The sequence below is a fragment of the Microcebus murinus genome, chromosome 1, assembly GCF_040939455.1.
Source record: "Microcebus murinus isolate Inina chromosome 1, M.murinus_Inina_mat1.0, whole genome shotgun sequence".
Taxonomy (NCBI): Eukaryota; Metazoa; Chordata; class Mammalia; order Primates; family Cheirogaleidae; genus Microcebus; species Microcebus murinus.
The window spans coordinates 2,824,890-2,849,717 of record NC_134104.1 but is presented as its reverse complement, the minus strand read 5'-3'; the positions used below and the strand labels follow the sequence as shown (position 1 = coordinate 2,849,717).

Below are 24,828 nucleotides of genomic sequence, written 5' to 3'. Positions count from 1 at the left end.
ACAGAAACTAGGGTCATAAATCTGCGTTGTTTTAAGCCATGAAGTTTGGGATAATTTCTCATGCAGTAATAGATAACTTAGAAACACTCATTCAGGCATTCAACAAATATTTATTTGCCAGGTGCTTGGCATACATCAGCAAACAAAAACAAAATAGAGTGAAATTCCTGCTCTCATGGCGTGTAGATTCTATGTTTATGGGATTGGGGTGGGAGATGAAGTATGTGTTGTATGGCAGACGTAAGAAATAAGTCATAAGGTGTCTGAGTTTGGGCTGCTGCTACTGAAGGGCACAGACCGGGAGGCTTAAACAACAGCCATTCATTGCTCGCAGTTCCGGAGGCTGGAGTCTGAGGTCCGGGTGCCGGCAGGGCCAGGTCCTTGGCGAGGGCCTCCTCAGGTGCATAGGGGGTGGCCTTCTCTCTGTGTCCTCACACGGCAGGGAGAGACAGCGCTGGTCCCTTCTTCCCCTTATAAGGGCACTGCTTGTTGAAACTGCAAGGGGGGTTTCGTCTAGGTCCAGGTGCTCATCACACAAAAATCCAATTATTGAGACAAGGAGGATTGCCAAGGAACAAAGGAATTTTTACTATGACAAACATCCTGCCAGGAGAATGGGAGAAGCTGCGACGAATCCATCTCTCCCACCAACGGAGGTCTCGGGCTTTTCAGGAGGGGCCACCCACGTGCCTTCGGGCGGACAAGGGTCTAGGCATGCCGCAGGCTGTATGGATGGTGATTCCCACCTGCACCATGCCCCGCCCAGCGTGCACCACGCCGCACCTGCCTGCCGTTAGCCCTGTGCAGCCACGGCAGGCTCTGCCAGGCAGGGTCCACGTCCTGCTCTCTCTCACATCCCCACCAGCCTGAGCCGGGCCAGGCGCCCGGAGCTGCTTGCCAGTCTGGCTGCATGTGGCAAAGACTTCTGCCTTCCCTGTGGCTGCCCTCGGCCTCCTCCCCTGGCCACTTCTTTTCCTGATGGGACGGTCTGCAGGCCATGCTCGTCACTGGCCTCCTCTGTTTCATCTCCGGACTCACTCCATCATCGTAAGTAGAAAAAACGCAAACTGCTTGCACACCACGGCAGCAACCAACGCAGACCTCCAGACCAATGTGCGCTGTGCGGTGGGTTTCTCCCCACCGGCAAGCGAACGGTCAGCTCTGCAGTGGACACGGCTGGCCGTCCTCCGGCTCCATTCGGACACTGTCTATCTGGGGACAGCGTCAGGTCCCACACGTTCAGGGCTCAGTCCCCAAGGCTGCCCCACTTCGGACACCAGTCTCAAGTCCAGGCCTCTGGAACTTCTGACCGACTGGCTTCACGTTGGGGTTCCCACGACCCTCTCTTTGGATTTGAGCGATTGGCTGGAGTGGCCCACGGAACTCCGGGAAGCACGGTCACTGGTTTATTATACAGGATGTTACAACGGACACAGAGGGAAAGCTGCACGGGGCGAGGTATGGGAGGGGCTCAGCGTCTATGCCCTCCCTGGGCGCACCGCCCTCCAGGAACCTGCATGTATGTGTTCAGCTGTGCGCAAGCTCTCTGAACCTTGTCCTTTTGGAGTTTTCTGGAGGCTGCATTAAAGTAGCATTGTCAGCGGAAAAGAATCCAACTCTGTAAAATATTCTGAGCCAAATATGTATGACTATGGCCCGAGAGCCACACCCAAGAAGCCATGAGCGAGTGGTCCTGCCGTAGTTAGGTTACAGTTTGGTTTTATACCTTTTAGGGAGACAGGAATTACAGATAAAATCATAAATCAATACTTGGGAGGCATACATTGGTTTAGTTCCAGAAGGCAGGACATCTCTGGCCGGGCACGGTGGCTCACGCCTGGAATCCTAGCACTCTGGGAGGCCAAGGTGGGAGGACTGCTTGCGCTCAGGAGTTCGAGACCAGCCTGAGCAAGAGCGAGACCCCGTCTCTACTATAAATAGAAATTAGCCAAACAACTAAAAACAGAAAAATATATATATATATATATATATATATATATATATATATATATATATAAGCCCGGCTTGATGGCGCGTGCTTAGAGTCCCAGCTATCCAGGAGGCTCAGGTAGGAGGACTGCTTGAGCCCTGGAGTTTGAGGTTGCTGAGAGTTAGGCTGACGCCACAGCACTCTAGCCTGGGCAACAGAGTAAGACTCTGCCTAAATAAATAAATAAAATACAAAAGGCAGAACATCTCAAAGCGGAGGGGGCTTACAGGGTATATAGATGGGTTTAAAGACTTATTGTTGGTTACAGAAATGAAGCTTTGTCTAAAGGCTTGGAATGTTTTAAGTTAAGTAAGCTTGCTAATCAGAGACAATCCACTGGACATATGCACAGACTCAGGAGATCTGCTAAGTAAATTGACAACCTGCAGCTGTAGTTTAAGCTTTGCCTTGCATGGCCTTAGGCCTGTTAATTATTTAGTATGTTACTGTTACAAAGAATAACTCCAAAAGGGAGGGGGAATAATGAGGTGTGTCTGAACTCCCTTCTCCTCAAGGTCCGCAATTTGGCTTTAAGGTTTTTCTGGGGCCGGGAGGGAGTACATTCGGTTGGCTGGGGTGCTTAAGATTTTATTTTAGTTCATAGCATGATTGATTAAACCATTGGCTGTTGGTGATCAAATTAACCTTCAGCCCCTGTCCCCTCTCTGGAGGTTGGGGATGGAGCTGAAAGTCCCAACCTTCTAGTCCTGTCATGGTCTTTCCTCTGACTAGCTCCTATCCTGAGGCTACCTACGGGCTGCTGGATTGCTGGCCACCAATCATTAGCAGACAAAAGACATCACTTACGATATTCTAAGGATTTTAGGTGTTGTATGTCAGGACATACAAAGGACATACAAAGACCAAAGTTTCCCAGTATCGCAGACAAAAGCCCGCACACAGGGCTAACTTTTTAATCTTTAGCAGAGATGGGGATCTCACTGTGTTGTCCAGGCTGGTCTGTAACTCCAGGCCTCCAAAGATCCTCCTTTGGTCTCCGCCTCCCAGAGTGCTTTGATTACACGCATGAGCCACCAAATGGGGCCAAGGTCTTGAAATCCTTAATATTGTAACCTTTTGAGCAAGGGACCTTGCATCTCCTCCTTGCACTAGGCCCTGCAAATTATGCAGGGGCCTTGATTTCCAAGCTTTTTGTGTCTCCTTGAATTTTCTGCCTAAAGCGAGTGTCTCACTGGCCTCCCTCCCCCTAGGGACCCTGCTACAGGCTTTCTTCCTGCAAATAGGCTCTGCATTCACTTTGCCACGGGGAACGGTGTTTGTGGAGCCCTGGACACACAGGGATGTCCTCCCCACCTGTTCTGCGTAGACCTGCCCCGGGCAGCCTCCAGCGGTTTCCGTCCTGGGCCTGCGTTTCCTCCTGGGGCAGTGCGAGGGCCCGCAGAGCTGCCCTTCTGCACGCTGTGCGTGGGCTCAATGCAGTGGCTGCACTCGGTGGGCCACTGTGCAAATGAAAGTCCGCAACAGCGGCGGCCCTCCCATCAGGGACCTGTTGCTCGCCCTGGTCGCGGAGAGGGAGCCGCGGGGACTGGCGGTGCACTGCGACCGAGGCTCGGCGAGCGCCGTCTTTCAAAGCTCAGCTTGGAACGCAGCCCACCCTCGTCCACGTGCCCCTAAGGGAGGCCACTTGACCTGGGGCTGGGCCCGCTGGGGTCACCTGGGCCGGAAGGTGTGCTCCAGGAGGGCCAGAGGCCGGCGGAAGCGCGCCTGTCCGCCAAACGGAGCGCGAGGAAGGGGCAACTGGCGCCTGGGATCAGCCGCCCTGGGCAGGGGGCTCAGGTGCCCCACGCACCCGCCACCGGGCTGGGACGCACGTGCGCATCCACCCTGCCTCCCGCCCGCGCCCGCCCGGGCTCCACAGCCCGGGAGGAGGCGGCGAGGCTGCCGCGGGCCTGCACCCAAAAGGGATGCGCACGGCAGGGGGTTCGGCCCGGGCTGGCGTCAGATGGTACGGCCCGCCCTCCCCGCCTGAGCGCCGCGGATGGTTTCGCCCGGCTCGGCCAACCACTCCGCGGCGGCAGAGCGCGCGGGGGCGTGGCAACGCTCTAGCCCCGCCCCCTGCTGCATAGTCATGAGGCAGGAAGCTCGGCCTTCGGGGCGGGACAGGCCCTACCCCTGTCGGGGCGCGGCCGCCTGGGGGCGGGGCCTGGCTCCGTGCGCGAGGCGGGGGCGGGGGCGTGGCCGGCCCCCGCCCGGCCCCCGGCCTCGCTCTCCGCCTCCTGCGCGCAGGCCCCACCCCACGCCCGCCGCCGCGCAGGGAGGGGCGGGGCCCGGCCCCGACAGGCCCCGCCCCCCGCCTGAATATTGATGCGGAGCGCGTCGGCGTCGCCCTCCTCCCATTGAGCGAGGCTGTGTCGCGTGGCCCGGCGTCGGCGTGACGGTTGGACGCGGGCGCGGCACTGCGGGTCCCGATTGCTGCAGCCGCTTGTCAGTGTGATGAAGATTGGCACCCAGGTAAGCTGTCACTCAACCGCTCCGCCGCCGCCGCCGCCGCTCTCGCGGCCGCCGTCCCTATCAATCACACCGGCCCGCGGCCGCCGCCACCGCCGCCGCTGCCTCCCGGGCCGGCGGCGCCCCAAGGCCCGCACTTGACCCGCCGCCCGGGGCAGGGGGCGGGGAGGGGCGCGGTGGGGGAGGGGAGCGCGCGGGGAGGGGGAGGGGGCGCCGCCCGCCGCCGGCCGGGGGCGCGCCCCGCTGGTTCTTCGGGGTGGGTTTAGGGATGCGGAAATTTCTGGAAGGCGCCGCGGCTGCCGCGCTGGGCCCGCTCGGGGCGCGCGCTCCTAACCGTCCCTTTCGGAGCGCGGCGCGCGCCCCTGGCGGGGCGGGGGCGGGGGCGCGCCGAGCCGGGCGGGGGCGCGGGCGGGCGGGGCCGGGGGCGCGCGGGCGGCGCGGGGGCGCGCGGCGGGCTGTGGGGGCGGGGCCGCGGGGCGGGGCGGGGGGCGGGGCCGGCGTGCGGGCGCGAGTGGGCCGCGCGGGCGGAGGCGCGAAGATGGCGGCCGCCGACCCCTTCCCCGCGGGCCTCGGCGCCGGGGGACGCGCGGGCGCGGCGGGCCCGGGGGCGAGCGGGGGCCCGGCGCGCGCCGACTCGCGGGACCCCGGGGGCTCGGCCGGGCCGGGCCGCGGCGCCCCGCCGGGGTCTCGCGGCCCGGTTCTCCCGGAGTTGGCGGCGCGGTGGCACTTGTCAGACGACAGGTGACAGGAAGTGTTTGGCGGGCCGCCGCTCGGTGGATTTGCACATTCCTTTCGAGGAAACCCCGTCACTTGAGAGAAATGAGGGAAAAGTGAGTCGGCTTCCTCTGGCCCCAGGGGCTCTCCGAGGGCGCGTCCGCGCGGCGGCAGAAGCGAGGTGCCTTTCCCAAATTGGGCGGCGGAGCCGCGGCGAGGGGGCTCGAACCAGTTTCCTTGAGAGTTAGCTTTCTATGAAAGTAAGAGGTTTTCCCTAGGAAGTGGTTACTTTCCACTTGGGGGTGAAAGAAGCCCCCAGCTTTGGCGAGGTGTAATCTCATGGCTTTTCTTGCCCTGTTGAGAGGGTCTTTAAACACCGCAAGGCGTAATTACAGTCATGGGTGACTCGGGAATCCAGTCACGGTGCATTGTTTTGGGAGATGGCAGGCTGACTCAAATTTGCCTTTCATCGCTTTACCTCAGTTAGCCTGGAGAGTAATGTGTGAGTCCTCTCCAAGGATTGGAGAGTGCAGCACAGGCCTGTCTCAGATGCTGCGAGATGGGTCCCAGACCACTGCAGTAGAGCAAAGGTGTTGAGCAAGTGAGATGAGTTATCTGATTTCCCAGTGCATAGAAAAGTTGCGTTTGCACTGTACTGTAGCCTAGTAAGTGTGCAGGAGCATTATGTCTAAAAAAATGTGCATACCTTAATTAGAAGATAGTTTAGGGCTTAAGCCAGTGATGGACCTGCGTGGTGGCTCCAGTCTGTGGTCTCAGCACTTTGGGAGGCCAAGACAGGAGGATCGCTTGAGCGCAGGCGTTTGAGAGCTTCCTGAGCAACACAGTGAGATCCCATCTCTACAAGAAATAGAAAAAATTAGCCAGGTGTGGTGGCTCACGCCTGTAATCCTAGCTTCTGGGGAGGCTGAGGCAGGAGGATCACTTGAGCCCAGGAGTTTGAGGTTGCTGTGAGCTGTGATGATGCCACTGCTCTCTAGCTTAGCCAGGGCAACAGAAACAGACTGTCTCAAACAACAGCATGCTGTGCTCATCCGAGCCTTTTTGCTAGTGGGGGAGCTTGCCTCGATGTTGATGGTGAGGTGGCGTTTGCTGAAGGTTGAGGTGGCTGTGGCAGTTTCTTAAAATAAGACAACAGTGAAGTTTGCTGTATCAATTGACTTCCCTTCATGAAAAATTTCTGTGTAGCATGAAATGTTGTTTGATAGCGTCTTACCCGCAGTAAGACTTCCTTCAAAATTGAAGTCAGTCCTCTCAAACTGCTGCTGCTTTATCAACTAAGTTTACGTAATAGTCTAGATCCTTTGTTATTCAACAGTGTTCACAGCGTCTTCACCAGGAGTAGATTCCCTCTCAAGAAACCACTTGTTTTTTGTTTGGTTTTTGTTTTTTGAGGCAGGGTCTCACTCTGTCACCCTGATTAGAGTACAGCAGTGTCATCATAGCTTGCTGCAACCTCAAACTTCTGGGCTCGAGCTGTCCTCCTGCTCAGCCTCTCTGGTAGCTAGGATTACGGGCACATGCCACCATATTCAGCTAATTTTTCTATTTTTTGTAAAGACAGGATCTCGTTCTTGCTCAGGCTGGTGTTGATCCTCCTGCCTTGGCCTCCCAGAATGCTAGGGTTATAGGGGTGAGCCGCTGTGCCTGGCCAAGAAGCCACTTCTTTTGCTCATCCATAAAAAGCAACTCCTTATTCGTTATTTCCATCACATCTACATTTACTTCCTTTACCCCTCAAAATCATCTATGAGTGTTGGCATCAACTTTTCCCAAACTCCTGTTAACTTTGACATTTTGGCCTCTTTCATGAATCACAAATGTTCTTGGCTGGGTGTGGTGGCTCACACCTGTAATCCTAGCACTCTGGGCAAGGTGGGAGGATTGCATGGGGTCAGAATTTGGAGACCAGCCTGAGCAAGAGTGAGACCCCATCTCTACTAAAGATAGAAAAAAAAATTAGCTGGAGTTAGTGGCACACATCTGTAGTCTCAGCTACTCGAGAGGCTGAGGCAGGAGGATCACATGAGCCCAGGAGTTTGAGGTTGCCCTGAGATAGGCTGATGCCGCTGTACTCTAGCCTGGGTGACAGAGTGGGACCCTGTCTAAAAAAAAAAAGGTATCTAAAATGGTGAATCCCTTTCAGAAGGTTTTCAATTTACTGTGCCCGGAACCATGAGAGGAATCACTGAACTATGGCAGCCATAGCCTTGTGGAATGAATTTCTTAAATAACAAGACTTGAAAGTTGAAATTACTCCATCATAGGCTGCAAAATGGCGGTTTGTTAGGAAAACAACATTCATCTTTTTGTACATCTCCGTCAGATCTCTTGGATGACCCGGTGCTTTTTCAATGAGCAGTAATATTTTGAAATGAATCTTTTTTATTTTTTTTTTTGCAATAGATCTCAACAGTGGGCTTAAAAATGTTCAATAAACTATACTGTAAACAGATATGCTATCATCCAGGCTTTGTTGTTCCACTTTTAGAGCACAGGCAGAGTAGTTATAGTATAATTCTTAAATCCTCTAGAATTTTCAGAATGACAGATGAGCATTGGTTCAACTTAAAGTCAGCAGCTGCATTAGCCCCTACCAAGAGAGTCAACTTGTTCTCTGTAACTTTTAAGCCATTGATTTTTCCCCTCTAGCTATGAAAGTCGTAGACTATATTGTCTGACTATATTGAAAATCTGTTGTTTGGTGTAGCCGCTTTCATCAGTGATCTCAGCTAGGTCTTCTGGATAACTTGCTGCAGCTTCTGCATCAGCCTTCGCTGTTTCACCTTGCACTTTCATGTTATGGAGACAGCCTGAGGGAAGGGGGAGAGACAGGAGAGTGGTCAGTCAGTGGAGTGGTCAGAACATACAGCATATTTATCGATTCAGCTCACTATCTTATATAGGTGCAATTTGTGGTGCCCCAAAACAATTAAAGTAGTAATATCAGAGCTCAGTAAGCACAGATCACCATAACATAGAATAATGAGAAAGTTTTAAATATTGTGAGAATTACCAAAGTGTGACATGAAGTGAACACATGCTGTTGGAAAGGTGGCGCCAACAGACTTACTGGGTGCAGAGTTGCCTGGAACCTTCAATTTGTGTGTGTGTGGGGGAGGCAAGAAGTGAAGAAGCGAAATAAAACAAGGTCTACGTGTAGTTCATTGAATCTAAAATGAACCATTTTATTATATACCACTAAAAAATGCTCACGATACCTACTGACACGGTGCTCTTACCACAGTTACAGGACGCTTCCCACTCCATAGGTTTAAAAGTGCACTTTAGAATTGATGAAACATGGTCATCAAAGTATGACTTATTTCAAAGATTAATATTCCGTGGTTAATGATTTAAGTGTCAGCAGGTTGTGTGGTTAATGGTACTGGGTTCATTGATGGTATTTTGTTGGGATTCCTGAGTATATGTTTACCTTTCTGTGACAGTTATTGTAACTTTAGCAAAGTAGTGCTTGTGAATAGTAGAAATAGAAAAGTATTGGGTTTGAGAAGTAACATTTTATTTGCAACTTTCTCTTTGTTGCAAATTGTTAAACTATTTGAAACTGTAGCTGCTAAAATGATGCAAAGTATAGACTTCAGGAGGGCTGGACACTTCCTAACAATGTGTTAAAATAAAATTGATCAAGAAGAGAGGCCGGGCGCGGTGGCTCAGGCCTGTAATCCTAGCACTCTGGGAGGCCGAGGCGGGCGGATTGCTCAAGGTCAGGAGTTCGAAACCAGCCTGAGCGAGACCCTGTCTCTACCAAAAATAGAAATAAATTAATTGACCAACCAAAAATATATATACAAAAAATTAGCCGGGCATGGTGGTGCATGCCTGTAGTCCCAGCTACTCGGGAGGCTGAGGCAGTAGGATCGCTGAGCCCCGGAGATTGAGGTTGCTGTGAGCCAGGCTGACGGCACGGCACTCACTCTAGCCTGGGGAACAAAGTGAGACTGTCTCAAAAAAAAAAAAAAGAAGAGAACCAGTTGTGTTGGAATACAGTTAACTAAATATTGTATTGAACCAAACTGGTGAGAGAGTCCCATTTATTAGCTCACTAAGTAACCAGATCCAGCAGTGGCTCTGGTAATTCTTGTGTTAATAGTGGTAAGATTTCTGTAACAACTCAATGCTTTGTGAAAATACCTGTCACTGGTCCTGCTAAAACTCCAGGCTTCATAATTGAAAGACTGCTAAATTTTAGCTAGAAGTTATTGCAAATAAAGATCTGACCTATTTTTCTCACTGAGGTTCAGAGACTCCAAGTTCAGAACTTCTTCACTACGCGCTGATTAACTCTCAGCCCCTCTGTTAGTGGGAACTTGTATGTATCGTGTTTTTCCTTCCTTAGTTGATGGCAGCGGTGACAAGGAGATAATGACAGTGCAGATAGGGAACTCAAGGCCTAGCAGTGTGGGGTCATCGTGGGGTGAGGGATATAGCCATAGCCACTTGGGAGTCCCGTCTTGCCCCAGTTGTTATGGCTCCGAATGGATGAGGGGCAGTTGTATCTTGTGTATGCTGTTTAAGAAGACGTGAGAAGTGGAAAAAGTTCAGTCTGGACATTGTTAGAATCAACGTGTCAGGGCTGGGGGCACTTGGTGGGAAGAGCCAACAAGCCTGCAGAGGCTGGGTGTGAGACTGTGACCCTGCTGGGTCCTGCTTGCAGGGCCCCTGTCCTGGCCTGCGGTCCGCCTTTGCTTCCATTTGTCAGACCCTGCAGGTTTAGTTGTGCTTTCTGGAAACTTCACACAGAAGGCAGTGTGGTATTACAGCAGATGTGTTGTCTGACTTGTGATTTAAAACTCCAGGTGCTCTAAAGCTCTGGGGATCTGAGGACGTGCCTTAGGGAAGGGGACAGAGCCGCTTCTTAATTCTGCCTAAGATTTCTTTGAGAAAAGGGCCTACTGCCTACGAGGTTGAGAGACTGAGAGTCTGTGAGTTAGTAAAAATTTTAGATTCATTTTATTGTCTTGGGTCTTTATGTAAAATGACATACGGTGCTGTAATCCCCACAGGTCATGTGGCCAGGCCCTGCCTTCCCTCTCAGGGTGAGCTGCTCAGCGTGGGTTGCTAGTGCTCCTGTCTGCGGGAGAGTGTTGCTGCTCAGGGTGATCCCGTCACCCAAAGGCCTTGTTCCTTGGGCACCTCCCCCTCCACCAGCAGGGCAAGCCATCGGCGGATGGTAGCTTTACTCTGCGAGGCTGCACAGGGCAACTGGAGATGTGTATGGGAAATGCTATCTTACTGTTTGCCACCTGGCCTGATGCGGGAATACCTGGCTGTTTAAGCCAAGTTCTCAGGATGGCAGGGAGCAGGCTGACTTCAAGTATGGGGGTTTAGGATCTCACAGGAATAAAGAAAACAGGAATCTAGTGGGATCCCTGGGACTACCATATTGCTGGGCCTGTGAACAGTGGAAACACGCTTTGGGCTCTGGCAGGATCCCGCTGCCCACTGGGAGTCCTGGCTCTCCCTACTACGTGAGACTGGTGCTTTCCACTGTCTGCTCCTTCCTGCGTGCTGTCTCCCGGACAGCTTGGCCCCACCCAGCTCTCCCTGCCCTGCCCACTTCCTTTATCCCAGTACCCACCTCTGAGAGAGAGTGACCGAGCTCTCTTTCCCTGCACGTCACCGACCAGACACTGTCCCTGGGGCTGGGGGCTGCACGGCTGCCTGGGCCCAACAGTGGTGCCTGGGCAGGGGTGGCTTCTGCCATCTGCACAAGGCCCCCTTTCAGCAGGGCCTGCAAATGGCTTGGGTCACCTAGAAGGGCTGTGGATTGGTAGGGTCTGTGATTGCAGTTTCCAGAAGAGTGGTATAAAAGTATCGCCTATCTGAGAGCTTGGTAGGCTCTTAATATATTTTATTGCATGTTGTCTGAGACATTTAATGAAGATTTGCATTTTTTTGCATTAAAGAAATTAGGAATTTAACTTTGCAGGAGAAAGGAATGTAATACACATTAAATTGCCAGACTTCACATTTCTTTTAAACTCTGTTAGGTGTTTATGTACTTTTTTTCCAAATTTTTTTTCCTGAGACAGAGTCTTGCCTCGTTGCCCCTGGCTAAAGTGCAGTGGCATCATCATAGCTCACTGCAACCTCAAGCTCCTGGGCTCAAGCAATCTTCCTGCTTCAGCCTCCTGAATAAGGGGACTATAGGTGCACACCATCACACCTGGCTAATTTTTTCTATTCTTTTGGTTTTTTGGTAAAGGGAGGGTCTTGCTCTTGCTCTGGCTGGTCTGGAACTACTGCACTCAAGTGATCCTCCCACCTCAGTCTCCTAGAGTGCTAAGATTGCAAGCGTGAGCCACTGCACACAGCCTCCAATTTTTTTTATTGTGGTTAAATACACATAACAAAATGTATGTTGTGTCTTAACCATGTTTCAGTGTACAGTAGAATGGTACTAAGTTCATTCATGTTGTGCAACCATCACCACTATCCATCTCCAGAACTCTTTTCTTCTTATAAAACTGAAACCCCATACCCGTTAAATACCAACTCCCCATTCACCCTCCCAGCCCTGGCAACCTCCATTCTACTTCCTATCTCTATGAATTTGACTACTGTAGGGACCTCATGCAAGTAGAATTATACAGTATTTGTCATTTTGTAACTGACTTTATTCACTTACCATAATGTCCTCATGGTTGTTGTGTCAGAATTTCCTTCCTTTTTAAGGCTGAGTAATGTTCCATTCAATGTCTATACCACATTTTGTGTATTACCTGTCAATGGACACTTGAGTTTCTTCTACCTTTAGGCTATTGTGAATAATGCTGCTATGAGTGTAAGTGTACAAACATTTCTTCAAGACCCTGCTCTCAGTCATTGTGGGTGCAGACTCAGAATTGCTGGGTCATACGGGAATTCTGTTTTTAATGTTTTGAGGATGCGTCATCCTGTTTTCTACAGCAGCTGCACCATTCTACTCCCGCCAGTGTGCACAGAGTGTCCGGTTTCTCCACATCGTCACCAGCACTTGTTTTTTTTTTTGATAGTAGCCATCTTAATGGATGTGAAGTAGTATCGCATGATAGTTTCGATTTGAATTTTCCTAGTGATTAGTTATGTTGAGCATCTTTTCACATGTTCATTGGCTATTTGGAGAAATACTTATTCAAGTCCTTTGCCCATTTTTGAATTGGGTTGTTTACTTGCATACGTTTTAAACATATTAACTAGTTAAGCTAGTTATATTTTTAGTTGGCTCGTTTACACATATTTACATAATCTGCCATTTCTTATTTTAAAAATTTAAAATCTCACACACTTTTGTGATTCTGGTTTTTTGTATTGTTCTATGGCCATGCCTGGTATTTCAGAGCCTTTAGAGCATTTAGATTTTGATAATGTGTTTTGCCATCTTAAAGCTGGCACTTTAAGGTGCTTCTGACCCACTAAGCAACGTGGGAAAGGGGCCCTTGCGTCAAAGGGTTAGAGTTCTTGTTTTTCATAAAATATATTCATTCTTAATGATAAGTGCATTATGAAAGGTTTGAGTGTCAGTGTTTAATGATGCCAATGATAGTCTTAAAGTTTTGATATGAATTTAAATTTACCATCTGTAATAGGCCATCCAGCTCAAAGTCTATTAAAACAAATTGTAAAACCATTAAAATGCCTTTGTTAATAAAATTTTGCTTTGTGGATATATGTGGACATGTGGACCTTTGGGTTAGAAATCCTTTTTTGTACAGATTTTGTTTTACAGGATTTAATATCTGTAAATTTTCTTTGAATATTGAAGTTCAAATGCATCTCCCCAAACCTTGTTTGAAAAATAAAGTGATTTCTTGACAAATGTTTTCCTCGGAATGAGTAATTTATTGACCGAACAGCTCTCTGGGAGGGGGTGTGAAGGCCAGCGTTGAAGAGAGATGGACAAGCTCTGAGCCATAATCGCCCAAATTTTTCACACACAAAATGAAAACTCACTGAACTATAGGGATAAACAAGTTCACTAACTATCCATAAAGGGTACCTTGTAGAAGGTATCTTTTTTACATGTAGAATTTTGGCAGTTTTCTTGGATACCTTGACAGCTTTCGTAGGTGTGTTAATACACAGGTTTAGTTGGGAAAGGATCATCAACTAAATGTTTTTGGGAAGATTGGTATCAGAAAAGTCTGGAGTTACAGTGTGTTACCTCCAGCGCCTTTCCGGAGTCTCCAGGTTACCTTTTGCCCTATGCAGGTACTGGAACTGAAGTGACCCAGAATTTCCCACATTTTGATGGTGGTGGAATTGTGGGTGCTCGTTCATTCACTCTGCTTTGGAGAGCAGCTGCTCCAGCAGCTGAGTGGCTGCTCTGCAAGAGGTGGTCCTTTGAGGGGGACAGGCTGCTTGGACTCATCACATGGACAGTGTCACCAAACTGAGTTATCACATTTTAGATGGATTAAAGTATAGATTTTTTAAATATAATATAGAATATAAATATATTTTTAAAAAAACATAACATCTCTTTGGAAAGCTATAATTTAGGCCAGGGGTTGGCAAACCACAGGTCTATGGGCCAAATCCACTGTGGCCTGTTTTTGTATGGCACTAGGACTAAGAATGGTATGTATATGCGTTTTTATTTTTATTTTTTTAAAGAGCTGTAAAGAAAGAATAAGAAGAATATGTAATAGACTATGTGGCCCAAAAACCTAAGATATTTACTATCTGGCCCTTTGTACAGAAAAAGTTTGCTGGTCAACACCTAACCCTAACCCCCCAGTTCTTAATTGAAACAAATCAGAATTGGTCTGGATCTAAATGGAATGAAATAGCATAACTGTTGGGGAAATGTGAACAACAGATGGGTAATAGGTAAGATACTCTTCCTCAGCGGACTCACACCTTGCTGTGATTGGTGTACTATGTTGTCTATGTAAAAATAATCCCTGAAGAGATAGCTCTTAAAGCATCAGTAGAATTATAAAGGAATACTTATAAATAAATGCTAAAGTCTGCTTAGTGACTGGTTCCCGTTGAGCGCTGGGAAGCCTGCTCTGCTGATGAAGTCAGTGTGGAGGGTCACGTTCTTCCCTGTGGCTTCCAGGCCTCACCCAGAGCAGTGGTGCTGAGCTGCCCCAGGCCCCTGGGAAGCAGGGCAGCCCTTGGTCAGGGCTGGTCAGCGCCTGCAGGGTTGGGGTGGTGGCGTTGGGTGAGGGCCTCTCTGGCTTCTCAGGGCTTCTTTCTTTGTAGAATCTCCCTCCCCCGTATTTTTTGTTCCATGTCTCTTTTAGAGTTTCTTCTGTAAAAGGAATGAAGAAAGGAGACTGAATAATCCCCAACTCTTTTTTCAGTGCTTTTGTGTTAGCTTTCTCATGGACCTTTTGACTGGTCAGGATAATGTTTAGCTAACTTGCCTGAGCATGTCCTTTACTTATTTAAACATATATTTCTGCTTCGGTTTTGATGTTAGTCTGCTGTATCTTAAGAATATCATCAGTATCTATTTTAGACTTTAAAAGTCTCTTCAATTTTATGTATTTTTTTTATTTAAAAAAATTATTCTATCTGAATTTTGTTCCAAGTAGAGAATTCAGTTGTTGGATTTGTTTCTATGGAATAGAATACATAATATGGGATCTTCCCAGTACCTCTCCCTTCAAAGCTTAAAATGTTTTTCTAATGTAATTTTCTCATATAATATTAAATAATATTGAAAGTGACATAGTACAAACAAAACATTTTTTTTGTTTTGTTTTGTTTGTTTTTTTTGAATTTGTGAGGACTATTGTTTTTTTTTTTTTGAGACAGAGTCTCGCTTTGTTGCCCAGGCTAGAGTCAGTGCCGTGGCGTCAGCCTAGCTCACAACAACCTCAAACTCCTGGGCTCAAGGGATCCTCCTGCCTCAGCCTCCCGAGTAGCTGGGACTACAGGCATGCGCCACCATGCCCAGCTAATTTTTTCTATATATATTAGTTGGCCAATTAATTTCTTTCTATTTATAGTAGAGACGAGGTCTCGCTGTTGCTCAGGCTGGTTTCGAACTCCTGACCTCGAGCGATCCTCCCGCCTTGGCCTCCCAGAGTACTAGGATTACAGGCGTGAGCCACCGCGCCCAGCCTTTAGTTTTTTTTTTTTAATTTCGGCATATTATGGGGGTACAAATTTTAAAGTTTCAATAAATGCCCTTTCCTCTCCTCCCCCTAAACAAAACATTTTAATATTTTTCTTTTTAACTCTATTTCTGATAGAGTATCATTAAATTATCACCCATCACCCAAAGGCCTTGTTCCTTGGGCACCTCCCCCTCCACCAGCAGGGCAAGCCATCGGCGGATGGTAGCTTTACTCTGCGAGGCTGCACAGGGCAACTGGAGATGTGTATGGGAAATGCTGTCTGACTGTTTGCCACCTGGCCTGATGCGGGAATACCTGGCTGTTTAAGCCAAGTTCTCAGGATGGCAGGGAGCAGGCTGACTTCAAGTATGGGGGGTTAGGATCTACAGGAATAAAGAAAGTATCATTAAATTATCTGAAATCTAGTCCAAATAATCAGATGCTCAAAAATATTTACAGTGTGTAAGATGCTTCACTAAGTCAGTACCGTATGAGTGAACATGGATAGTATGGAATGTGTATGTATCATATTATACAGGTTACATGGCATCCATTGGGAATGAAACATTACAGCTAAGTGAGCCCCACAGATAATAAAGTTTAACCTTTAAATGCCCTGAAATTCATTTTAAGGGTTTGAGAAATGTTTCTGAAATGATCCCAGCTGTGTTTGCCTTCCCAAAGTGTTATGTACTCACAGTTAGCACTGAGAATAAGATGAATAAGTCATAGTCCCTGTTGCCAAAGAGTGCCAATTCAAATCTTGAAGTTTAACAAACATAACTTTATTTAATGATACAAGGATTGTTCTAGAAACCAGTTGAAATATAGGTTTTAAGTGTTGATTTTAGGTAGTATGAGGGTAACCACTGATGACTGAAGATAGGCTATATAACTCCCAAAGCACCAGAGGAGAAAAATGAAATAAAGAAAAACTTTACCATTTCAGCAAAAGGAAGTTAAGGAGAATGAAAAAAACAAGGACATTTGCATGGTATATTAACAACAGACTGCATGAATGAGCCCAATATATTTTAAAAATAAACAAAACAACCCTAATACTAAAATGGCATGGATAAGTCCATATATATCAGGAACCACAGTTAATGTAAAAGGATTAAGTCTTCCAGGTGATAAAACTTCAAATTTAGTAGAAAAATGACATCTAGCTAAGTGCTCTACATTGTCAGATGTGTAAAACTAACACAAGTACGTGCAAAACAAAGGGATGGAAAACTATTAAAATCTATCAGTCCTAACAGAAAGCAGGTTTAAAATGTTAGACAAGCTAAACTCAAAGTGAAAATATTAAACAGAGGGATATTAACATATTACTCAGAGGCATAGTTAATAATCATAAACTTCTGTATACCTAAAAATAAAACTTATAAGGTTGACAGAAATAGGAGGAATTAACAGTTCTAAACACAGAGGGAGAGACTTTAATGTGACTCTTCAGTAAATTCATAAACCGAATATATCAGAAAGAAGTCAGGCTGTGGGGCAGGAGTTCTCAACCCGGTACTGGTGACATTTGGGGCGAATCATTCTTTGAGAACTGCCCTGCACACTTTCAGATATTTAGTAGCATTCCTGGCCTCTGCTCAGTAGGTGCTAATAGTTACCCCCTCTCTCACTGTGATAACCAGAAATGTTTCCATACATCACCAAATTTGCCCCGGGGGCCACAGTTGTCTCTAGGTGAGAACCACTGATGTAAAAGATTTAAATATTTGGCTAATGTGTTGGAGCTATTGGATATGTACATAAATTTGTATGCAACAAACAAAATATGGATTCTCTTCAATCATATGAACATTTAACAAAAGCTGGCCATATATTAGGCCACAAAGAAAAATCTCAAGTTTCAAAAAGTATATCCTATAGGCCAGAATCTTAGACCACAGTGATGTCACCTAGTTGTAACCTAAGGATAGCTAAAATATCTATCTGGACATTTTAAGTCCCCCTTTTGTATATCACTTGGGCTAAAGAGGAGGTGAAATTGCTGTGAGCTAGGCTGATGGCATAGCATTCTAGCCCAGGCAACAGGGAGACACTGTCTCAAAAACAAACAAACAAAACCTCCCCTCAGACTCTGTGTAAATGAATGACAGTAAGAGGGTACCACTTCATAACTCATGGGATGAGGAAGGAAGTGTGTATATAGCTTAAAGTGTGTTTATTAGAGAACAAGAAAAATAAATGAATTCAGCTTTCAACTTAAGAAACTAGAAAAATAAATCCAAAGAAAATAGAGGCAAATCTTAGCCAGGCGTGGTGGCTCACACCTGTAATCCTGTAATCCCAACACTCTGGGAGGCCAAGGTGGGAGGATCACTTGAGGTCAGGAGTTCCAGACAAGCCTCTGCAAAAGCAAGACCCCGTCTCTACTAAAAATAGAAACAAAAAACTAGCCAGTCATTGTGGCCTGCTCCTGTAGTCCCAACTACTCGGGAGGCTGAGGCAGGAGGATCGCTTGACTGGAGTTTGAGGTTGCTGTGAGCAAGGCTGATGCCACGGCACTCTAGCCTGGGCAACAGAGTGAGTGAGACTCTGTTTAAAAAAAAAAAAAATGAGAATACAATATTTTTGAAAAGGTTATAAATACAGATGTGAAGATTTGTATACCGTGTACAACTTGATGGCAATCAATTTGAGGAGCTGTGGGTATTTTACGTGAAGAGGAGATGAATGATAGAATTGACCTTTGGGTGGTAATCCTGTACAGACCAGGACTTTGGATGAAAATGAGAAGGTGGTCAGAGATTTATCTCTAGAAAGGCACTAGGCACAGATGAATCAGTTAGATCAAAGTCTGTGAACAAGTAACTCCGGTGTGGTGTAAATTATAGCAACCATGTCCTAAACAGAAAACCGAGCACCTGCTGTGTGCTAGAGTCTGTGGCCATGGCTGAGAACACGGTGGTGAACAAAGTCAGACAGAGTTCCTGCCTGCCCGGGAGTATTAAAGGAGCAAGTTAATCAAAGACTCACCTAAATAAAAGGACGGGGTGGGATTGGGAGGGAAGAGGAGAAGGCGAGGGCCCCAGAGTAATTGGCTATGTTAAGAATTATGATCGTTATCTGGCAGCCAATGGAACCCCCCTGAAGGGTTTTAGGTATATCATGACCAGGTTGAGGTTTCCAGAAGCTCTCTTTAACACTCCAGGAAACTGGTCAGTCTACATAATAGAGTATGATGCAGTGTTAAACAGGAATGAAAGGGCTCTCTACCCTGCTGGGAAGCATCTTTAACATAGGAAGTGAAAAAAGGCTCACCTGTGTAGCATATGGCCTTTTATCTAGGAAAGGCTGATGAATATTGGCTTATGATTAAAAAATAAGCTAACCCTAGACTAGTAAGCATGGGGTTCTCTGTGGATGAGGAAGAGGGCAAGGTTATAGGTTGGATTTCTGGCCATATCTTCTATAGTTTGTTTATTTTATTTATTTATTTTTCAACGGGTTCTTGCTGTGTTACCCAGGCTAGAGTACAGTAGCATGATTATAGCTCATTGCAACTTCAAACTCCTGGGCTCCAGCAATCCTCCTGCCTCAACCTCCCGAGTAGCTGGGATTACAGATGCATGCCACCACGTGTGGATAATTTTTTTTTTTTTTTTAAAGATGGGGTCTCGCTGTGTTGCCAAGGCTGGTCTCAAACTCCTGGCCTCAAGTGATCCTCCTGCCTCAGCCTCCCAAAGTGTTGGGATTATAGGCATGAGTCACTACACCCAGCTTATAGTTTTGATCTTACAACTGTAAGGGTGGAAAAATATGCTTTCCTTCTCCCCATCTTAGGTTCATTGACTGGAACCTCTGTGACAAAAGGCAGGTTAACAAGAGTAAACCACACAAATTTATTGAATATAGATTTTAGATGATGTGGGAGCCTTTATAAGAAAATGACCTGAGGAAGTGGTTAAGCCTGAGTGTTTTTGTGCTAGGTTTGATGAACAGGGAAAAGTCCTGGGGAAATATGATTGGACAAAGGGAGTGTGAGCTAAGTGTAATGAACTTAGGGAAATTTAGCAAGGCCTGTTCAGATTTCTCTCTGTGTCCTTTCTTTTTTGATAAGCATGTTGCCTTCCCCCAAATGTAGGGAGGCACCTCTCCCGTGAGGGTTTTATGACCTGCTTCAGGGGAAGGTCAGAAAATCCTTCCTAGGTTTTAGGACCTGCTTCAGAGGAGAAGGATCGGGAAAAGTCAGCAAGACCATCCTGCACATGCTGTTTCTTTCAGCTTAAAATATTCAGTATGCCAAGGTGCCATATTTGGGGATAGTATAATATGTCCTGAACTTTGTCAAAACAATATGAATGTTTTTTATATAGTTTTAAAATAAAACTAAATCAAAGTGGAGGGGAAGGAAGTAGTCTCCAAAAACTGAAAGCAGAACGAATCAAAAGAACCTAACAGGGAATTGAGTTGGTGGCTGAACTGTACAGGGAAGAATTATTTCAAGTGATTTCAAAACAAATTGTATTGTACATCCTAGCAGGGTAAATCCTAAAGACAGTATCTACAAAGAAACCCTAGGCAGTGTTTAGCACATACATTATTAGCAATAATATTCATATTGTTATTGTGAAATATATATACATCACATGATAAATAAGTCATCTTTTTACTGTTGTTAGGAAACAAGACTTCTAGGGTAAGAGAAAAGGTATACACTTGATTTTAGCCAAAAGACTGAGAAGTAAATATGAAATCAGCGCAGTTAAGTAAATACCTTTTAATCCTAAGTTTGAATTGGAGATACCAGTGTTAACTTTTTTCTTTTGAGACAGAGTCTCGCTCTATTGTCCTGGCTGGAGTGCAGTGGCATCATCACAGCTCACTGCAGCCTTGAACTCCCTGGCTCAAGTGATCCTCCTGCCTCATTCTTCTAAGTAGCTGGGACTACAGGTGCACACCACCACACCCAGCTAATTTTTTCTATTTTTGGTAGAGATGAGGTCTTGCTCTTGCTCAGGCTGGTCTAGAACTCCTGACTTCAAGTGATCCTCCTACGTTAGCCTCCTAAGTAACCGGGACTAAGGCATGTACCACCACACCCAGCTAATCTTTTTATTTTTTGTAGAGACAGGGTCTCGCTATGTTGCCCAGCCGATCTTAAACTTCTGGACTCAACAGTTCTCCTGCCTTGGCCTCCCAAAGTGCTAGGAGCCACTGTGCCCAACCAATATTAACTTATTTTTTTAAAAACATTTATGAGAAAATATTTCCTATCTCCATTCTCTGAAAAGGCCTACAAACAGTGACCAACCAGTAGCAGTAAGCACACATAGCTCCTAGAGTATGGTCTCTAAATATCCTCACTGTGAGGAATCAGAGCCCCTTGGACAAATGCAGAGTCCAGCGTTAGCATAGAAAATGAACAAAATGAACCTGGAATATCTTGTTTTACCTGAAAGCAAGAAAGCTATCAAGAATTACTAGGGTTGTGTTAAAGCTGGTGGGAGCTAACAGAAGGGGCTTGCATTGGCCAAGGATGGGATAATTTGGAGCATCATAAAATATGCATATATGTGAAAAACCTCATTTTAAAAACGTTTAAACTCATGAGATTTTAATGTGCTGAAAACAGCCTCACTGGGCACTATTGGGAGAACACCAGAGAACTAGCGCATCATTCTGAAAACTGACAGCGAAAGGGAGAGAAGCAGGGGTTTAAAATCCCACCATGGGGCGACAAGGTAGGGCACAGAGTTGGGGGTGTGGGTGGGAAGAGTGGTGTAAGGAAAAGGTCCAGGGGCCGTCGCTGGGGATTTGGGGGTTGGAGTCATGGCGGGGGTACTTCACCCACTCTTTGTGAGGCAATTGAGCGTTTCTGTAAACTTGGTGGTTACGGCTAGATGACTCTTCTCCAGAGTGAAATTCCGGAAAATAATCTTCATGATTGCAGTCAGGGTCTTTGTTACCCAAGATGTTAACCCTTATGTACTCATGTTAGTGTCAAGAGTCCTTCGTATGCATGTATGTTTCAGAGCATATGTGCTCACTACCTCATATGGTTATTACATGTCTTGGTGGGGCATGGAGGAGGAGCGTTCCTTTCCTTGCAGTCATTAGTGTTACAGTATTTTGGAGCTGTTCGACCTCCAGACCTTCACTGTTATTGGGAGATGCCAGTTCAGCAAATAGGCCATCATTTTCTTTAGAGTCTCAGTGTTTATAGGGCAGAAATAACCGTGCACAACGTTGAAAGATATATCCTCATCATAATCAAAAGTCATTCATGAAGGTGTGTTTTTTTTTAAGATGGGGGGTCTCACTCTGTTGCCCAGGCCGGAGTGCAGTATGTGATCAGAGCTCACTGCAGCCTTAAAGTCCTGGGCTCAAGCCATCCTCTCCCCTCAGCCTCCCGAGTAGCTGGAACTACAGGAGCACACCACCATGCCCGGCTAATTTTTAAAATATTTTGTAGAGATGGGATCTCCTTATGTTGCTCAGGCTGGTCTTGAATTCCTGGCCTCAAGCGATCCTCCCGCCTCGGCCCAGGTGTTTAGTGACGGACCGCCTTCTCCATCAGCTCACTTAAGCAGTGTTTCGTGTTTTGAAGGACACCATAATTCACAGATTGAATGGAGGTAATTAACCTTTGTTGACTCCAGAGTTGTACAGATTCTTAACTACTGCCCTGATTTCTTTGTGAGTTCTATGTTATCTTAGAAGAAAATTATTTTATTCTCAGAGATAACGTCTCTGGGTAGGGCTTTAGAGCCAGACAGACTGACCTAGGAAAGTTACTTCCCCTCTTTGGCCATCTGTGTCCTCATCGGTGAAATGAGGACAGTGGGCACATCTGTTACGAAGCATCTGCTGGAGTGTCTGGTCACCACCGGTGTAAACCCGGTAACTCTGTTAGTGGCATAAAACATTTATGAAGCGCACAGATCCTGTGGCCAGGGGTTTGGAAAGGTACAGAGGACACGGCCCATTCCCTCTCCAGGACGTTTGGGTCCTCAGCTGGGAAGACTGAGAGGTGGGGGGTGACTTGATGGCTGACGGATGGGGTCTTTGTGGAAGCTTTTCCTCAAATCCGGAAGTTGGTGGCTGTTAGCTGGGACATAAGATGGGGAGTTGACCAGCGCACCTATGTGTGGACTCTTCATGTGACCTGCCTTCCTCATGGCACGGGGGTGGAGGAGGTGTTCCTCACAGCACTGGGGGCTTTCTCATGGCACTGGGGCGGGACTTCCTCACGGCATGGGGCGTCGTCAGTTTGGGTTTGCGTGCACATCCTGAGGGTGAGACTCCTGGCTCGCATTCTGGGCAGGACTGCGCCGAGGCCCCGGGCACTGTCCTTTTCCGTGCATTGTGTCGGGAGGCCCATGGTGTAATTCCCACCCTTCAACACCTTAACCAGGTGTTTTTGGCCAGGTCTCTCCCCTGTGAGGTTGCTGTTTTCCCTTTGTCATTAACAAGCATCCTGTGGCGGGTGTTTTGAGATTGCACGCCTCTCCCGATCCTCACAGAGCCCACGGCTGGTGCCAGCACCTGCTGGTGGCTCCGCCTGAAGCAGCGATCATGCTGGCTGCCAAGGGCTGTGTCTGAACGCAGTTATCCTTCTCTGCACGTTAGGGAACTGTTGAAATTCAGGTTTTCCTTTTCTCCATTTATTCATTTATGTATTTATATTATTAAAGAAAAGGTTACTCCGACCCTTGTTAAAGGTTTATTCAGGACTGTGGCGACAGGCGTAGGGACGACTGCAGTGGGGCTTTGCAGGAGGGAGAGATCGGGCTCAACTCTGGATACAAGGACAAGTGGGAATTTATAGCCAGGGAGCAGGTCGGGGGCAGTCTGTGGATGGAAAATTACTAAGAGGAAACACTAGGGGTTGGGAGGTTCTTGCTAAACTGGCCTAACAGAATTTTTGCTGAAGACAGGCAAGTGTGCTCAGACATCACTAGGGGGATGGCAGGGAACGAGGAGTTTGATTATATATTGATAGTGTTCAGATATCAAGAATGGGAGGTTTTGGCTAAAATGACTAAATGGCTAAAACTGATGCAGGTTTCATCAATAGGCAATGCAAAGATGAACACGGAAGTCCAAAAGTCGACACCTAGTTGGGAAGAGGATTCAGAGGAGCCTGACTACAGTTAGCCTAGGATAGGCTCTTTGTCAATATCAGTATGGACTCATGGATTCATATTTTAGTTCCAGTTACAGTCATAGTTTTGCTCAAATTGTTTCAGATTTGGCCAGTGAGAGCTCGTGCAAGATGGTTTGTCCATCCCTTTGACATGTCTCCATAATTTTTTTTTTTTTTTTGAGACAGAGTCTCATTCTGTTGCTCAGACTAGCGTGCTGTGGCACCAGCCTAGCTCACAGCAACCTCAAACTCCTGGGCTCAAGCAATACTTCTGCCACAGCCTCCCGAGTAGCTGGGACTACAGGCATGCACCACCATGCCTGGCTAATTTTTTCTATATATTTTTAGTTGGCCAATTAATTTCTATTTTTTTTTTTAGTAGAGATGGACTCTTGCTCTGCTCAGGCTGGTTTTGAACTCCTGACCTTGAGGGATCCTCCTGCCTTGGCCTCTCAGAGTGCTAGGATTACAGGCGTGAGCCACCACGCCCAGCCAGTCTTCATAATTTTTGGAGCCCAACAAATTCTTGGCTCATCTTGAACTTTTCCTGTCCCAGCTCTGGAATTGAATCAGATTTTTCTCTAAGGAGCCTTGGTTCCTTTTATTGGAAAGTGATATCACACCCAAAATGTAGGTGCTGAATGTTCATTACTACTGGGGTATCATTATTTCTAGGCCCTCTCAATGGACGGAGCTGTGCAATGGGGTGTGCATGTATGTGCATGCATACATGTATGTGATATACACATGATATACGTATGTATCTATGTTTTTTGTTTTAAGAGACAGGATCTCTATTGCCTAGGCTGGAGTGCAGTGGCATAATCATAGCTCGCTACAACCTTGAACTCCTGGGCTCAGGTGCTCCCCTGCCTCAGCCTCCTGAGGACCTAGGACTACAGATGTGTGCCACCATGCCCAGCTAATTTTTTTAATGTTTTTGTAGAGTCTTGCTCTATTACCTGGGCTGGTCTTGAATTTCTGGGCCCAGGCGCTCCTGCCATCTCACAGTCCCACAGTGCTGGGGTTACAGGTGTGAGCCACCGCCACTTGGCTGTCCGTGTCTATTTCTATTTCCTTCTCTGTGAAAAGCCCTGAACTCGCATGGAACTCCCGTGGGCGTTCTGCTCCCATCCCAGCACCGCAGGGTGCGTCCCAGCCTCTCCACTCCGGCTCTGTCATGAGAACCCTGGCTCTCAGTGCGCACCACATCTTTATAGTCTTTTCAAACTAGAACAGCTTTCCCAATCTCAAAAGAACTCCTGCATGTTTAACCATTAACTTAAAAAAAAAAAAAAGGAACCCAAAGAGATATGCTCTTTACATCTAAGAGTCAGTTGATTGTCTTTATTGGTGTAGGTGTTCCTGCCAGAGTGTTCTGTCTGTGGGGCGTGTCTGTGGCTCGCTCCCTGAGTGAAGGGCTGGCCGTTGTCGCTGGCAGGATAACGGTT

At 47.2% G+C, this 24,828-nt stretch overlaps 1 protein-coding gene and 1 long non-coding RNA gene across 4 annotated transcripts in view; one reads left to right on the top strand and one right to left on the bottom strand.

Annotated features, from left to right (window-relative positions):
- Nucleotides 1-90: 90 nt before the first annotated feature.
- Nucleotides 91-3,939, bottom strand: LOC142868679 (uncharacterized). Its single transcript, XR_012917660.1, has 2 exons — nucleotides 3,305-3,939; nucleotides 91-1,726 (listed from the first exon to the last, which is right to left on the bottom strand). It is a non-coding gene; the product is annotated as an uncharacterized LOC142868679 (long non-coding RNA).
- Nucleotides 3,940-4,296: 357 nt separating this feature from the next.
- The window catches only part of PKNOX1 (PBX/knotted 1 homeobox 1), a 59,527-nt gene continuing 38,995 nt past the window's right edge, over nucleotides 4,297-24,828 (top strand). For 2 of the 3 annotated variants that reach the window (XM_012779117.2, XM_075999894.1), the window contains exon 1: nucleotides 4,298-4,462. The gene's annotated coding sequence lies outside the window, so the exon portion shown is untranslated. Of the gene's footprint in view, nucleotides 4,463-24,828 lie in introns of all 3 variants that reach the window. The other variant, XM_012779120.3, reaches the window with a different exon arrangement.